The sequence below is a fragment of the Tupaia chinensis genome, unplaced genomic scaffold, assembly GCF_000334495.1.
Source record: "Tupaia chinensis unplaced genomic scaffold, TupChi_1.0 Scaffold145082_1, whole genome shotgun sequence".
Taxonomy (NCBI): Eukaryota; Metazoa; Chordata; class Mammalia; order Scandentia; family Tupaiidae; genus Tupaia; species Tupaia belangeri.
In genome coordinates this window covers 1,483,118-1,487,027 of record NW_006204943.1, presented here as the reverse complement: position 1 = coordinate 1,487,027, position 3,910 = coordinate 1,483,118, and the positions used below count along the sequence as shown (strand labels likewise).

Genomic DNA, 3,910 nt, shown 5'->3' with positions numbered 1-3,910 from the left:
AGGGATTTTTAAGGAGAACAGGAAGTCACCATAACTGTCCAGTGGCCCACTATCATGGGAACCCATAGTCTGGGTTTAGCTGATGCTTGGTGGATAACAAAAGGGACTGTCAGGGTTGCTGACCATGGTGAACTCCTTGCCTCTATAACATTCTGCAATCTATACATTTTGTACTAAGGGCTATTACTGCCAATCATAAACGGTTGCTTTTCTCTGTTCACTTTGCAACATTTTTGGTAGGTGAGAATTCTACCACTGAACCACCCATGCAAATGTGAAATGCTGCTTGAATTTGCATGTTATCTTTGTGCAGGGGCCATGCTAATCTCTGTATCATTCCAGTTTTAGCATATGTGCTGCTGCACCTTTTCATTTTTGACTAAATTAAATAGCTTTTTTTGAGAGATTATGTATTTTTATTGTAAGCCTTAAATACTGGTGTATACCATTTTAAGATCAGGACTTTTTTTAAGGCTTGAGATTTTAAATTTCCACCCAGATTTGGAAATAGAACCCACCTATTTGAAAAGAAAAAAACACAAAAATAAAACTTCATGAAGTGATTTCTCTCAGTTCTGTTAGTATTATATTCACTTTAAATGAAATCTTAGGAGAATTTATCTGTAATTATAATTATAATTTATTTATTCCTTATAATTATTATCCTCACATTAGAAACTAGTCATGTACTTGGAGGTAAACTTGTTTTAATTATTGCATTCATATATGGACAGCTATAGTACTGAATGGAGACCATTTGGAAAGGATACCTTTAAAAAAATTTGCTATAGGGAGCATGTGCTCCCACCCCAATCCACACTGTCTTCATCATCACTAACTATTTTCACTACTTTTATGCCCTCCAATATTTTTGTTCTCTACTATAAAGTGCAGATAATTGGTACATATTAAGTGGATACATACAATATCTTTCTTTCATATCCTGGCTTGCTTCACTCAGCAATAGATCCTCCATATCCGACCACTTTCTATCAAATGCCAGGGTATTGTTTTTTATGGCTGAGTAGTATTCCATAGAGTATATGTGCCACACTTTTTCAATTCATTCATCAGCTTGTGGACTTTTGAGTTGGTTCCATGTCTTAGAGATCATGAATAATGCTGCAATAAACATCGATATTCAAGTGCTTTTCCAACTGAGCATTCTCCTGTCCTTTGGACAGATGCCCAGAAATGAGATTGCTGGATCAAATGGTAGTGCTATTTGTAGATCTTTAAGGAACCTCCATATTGTTCTCCACAGTGGCTGAACAAGTTTACATTCCCCACCAACGGTGTAGGAGAGTTCCCTTTTTACCACATCCCTGCCAACATTTATTACTCTTTATATTTTTAATCTTTGCCATCCTGACAGGGGTTAGGTGGTACTTCATTATGGTTTTAATCTGCATCTCCCTTATGATGAGGGATGTTGAGCATTTCCTCATATGCTTTTTGGCTGTTTGTATGTCTTCCTTAGAGAGATTCAAAAGCAGTTTTGAAGGCTCTGATTGGAATGAATTTTTTTTTAAGAGTTTTGCATGTGCACTTGCCAGAAACAGAGAGAAAAAAAGTTGAGATATTGCCCCCCGCCTCCTTTCTCCCCACCTGCCCCAGAGGGGATGGCCATGCTGCAGTCACTTCTCCATTCTTCTCTTGGGATTTTGGAGACCTACTCATATGCACTTGGCATTTTTTCTAGCTGCCAGTTCCAGCACTTGAACCACAGAGTTGGCCATGTGGGATCCAGTACCTTAATCACCAAACCAAAGCACTTTGTAGGTTGAATGAGAGTAACTTCGTGAGTGAGTTTGGTTTGTGGGCATCTTTTGTTATTTTTGGGCAACAGATAGAGGAGTGTCACTACTTTCATGAACAATACGGAACCGCATAGGAAGAAATAATGAAGTGGAAAGAAAGAGATGCAATGCCATCTTTCATCTTTTGGATAACCACTGTTTGTTGTTTGTGTATTTAGTTGGGTTTTAGTTGTGACTTTCAGAGCTTATTGAGGTGGTTAAACAAAATCATTTGAAACAACAGCCTTGGAAGGTGGGGCTGCTGGGGTCTCTTTGCCATGGTAATAGCAGAGAGTGGAGTGAATATCGCACAGTTCTAAAGAAAGAGCTCCTGTGTGAAATCAGACATCTTTAGTTTTAAACTGTCTTTGTCCCTTACTGTGTAAATCATGCTGATTCTCGAGTACTGCCTTCCTTGTGGTTACGTGGCTCCTTCTTTGTAGTCTTCTCTGTCGATGAACCTTGAATATCATAATGGAAGTTAAAGAATTGTTCACTAAACAGAAGAAAGTAGCCCCATGTGTTCCTTTTTACTTTTTGATGTACCATCTCCCCAGTGTCTCTTGTTTGTTCATTAACAAGACCTACTTCCCAAGGTGGAGGGGGGGCAAGTGAATGGGTCATTGTAGACTTAGATGGCCATGGCAAAGCAGAGTATGTGAGGGGTAAGCATTTGAAACAGGCTTTGTGGTCTGCTCCTACAGATTCCAGAGAGCTATTTTCCTTTTTTAATAATTTGTAGAGGGTTTGGAGTATGTTAACCCAATGGGACTTTAACTACAGTGTGAATCCATGATGTGAATTCTTTGAAATTTCTTCAGGTCACCCATTGGTTTCTGTCAAATTTAGCTATGTCCTTCTAGGTCATCACTGAACTGTAACTGTGTCTTTGGGAATACATAACTTTGAGGACTTTAGAAGAAAAGCGGTAGTTTGTTATGGAAAATGATAACTTTTTTGTGGTAGGGTGGCTATATTGCCCTCTTTCATTTCTTGAAAAATCTTTCAATGTTTCTAACAGCATAAAAACAAAACACCATTTGAAAAAGTTTGTTCAGTATACATACCTTTCTATAAGCTTTCTGATTTATGGTCTCATACTGTCTTCTGATTAGCACAACAAAACAAGACCAGGTACTCATTACCTCTATAGGTACTGTTTCTTGAGATCATTAATACACATATTTATTTATTTATTTATTAATTGAGAGGTTTTTCACTATAGGGCGCGTGCGCTCGCCAGACAGACAGAGAGAGACAGAGAGACAGAAAGCGAGAAATCACCCACCAGAGGGGATGGCCATGCCACAATCCCTTCTCCTCCATTCTCCTCTTGGGATCTTGGGCACGCACGCACACGTGCCTGGCATGAGTTTTAAGTCACCGGGTCCGGGACTCGAACCACGGTCGACTATGTGGGAGTCCAGCGACATAGCCATTACGCTAACTGTTGGTTCCGAATACACATTTATAAAAAGGATCTTAAATAAGGTTATAGGAATAAAAGATAACTAACTCTATTTACACTAATCCAAAAGTTTAAAATTTAAAAAAATGTTAACATCCAAGTTTTAATATAATGTAGTCTATGTAGGTGAAATTTTACCTTTTGCTTTTAACTTGCTTTAGTATATGTGTATTTTTATGCACTGAATTAAAAAATATTTTAATTGATTTTATTTATTATCATTATTTTAAACTTAGATCAGAGCAAGACAGAGAGGGAGAGAGGGCAAGTGAGAAAGCAAGCTGCCAGATCTGAGACTCCAACCGCAGCTGGACACGTGGGAGTCCCGTAGCTTAACCACCATATCATCTGCTGGCCTTATATGCATTTCATTTTTAAGTTAATGTTTGTTGAATGCTTATATGTAGAAACTTTCTGTGTTATAAACAAATATTATTTCATTTACTTTTCATAATACTTCAATAAGGTTAGATGATATTTTGACTTTAAAAGAGCATGCCCAAAATTCTGGGAGGAGAATGGAGGAGAGGGAATTCCAGTGTGGCCATCTCCCCTGGGTAGTGATTTTTCACTTTCCTGTTCTCTGTATCTCTCCAGTGAGTGCACATGATAAAAAAAAGTAAGTCATGGTCATTATAGAAAA

General features: G+C 38.0%; 1 pseudogene; it reads right to left on the bottom strand.

Moving 5' to 3' along the window:
* Positions 1–268: 268 nt before the first annotated feature.
* On the bottom strand, positions 269–365 carry LOC114005968 (uncharacterized; annotated as a pseudogene).
* Between the last annotated feature and the right edge of the window lie 3,545 nt (positions 366–3,910).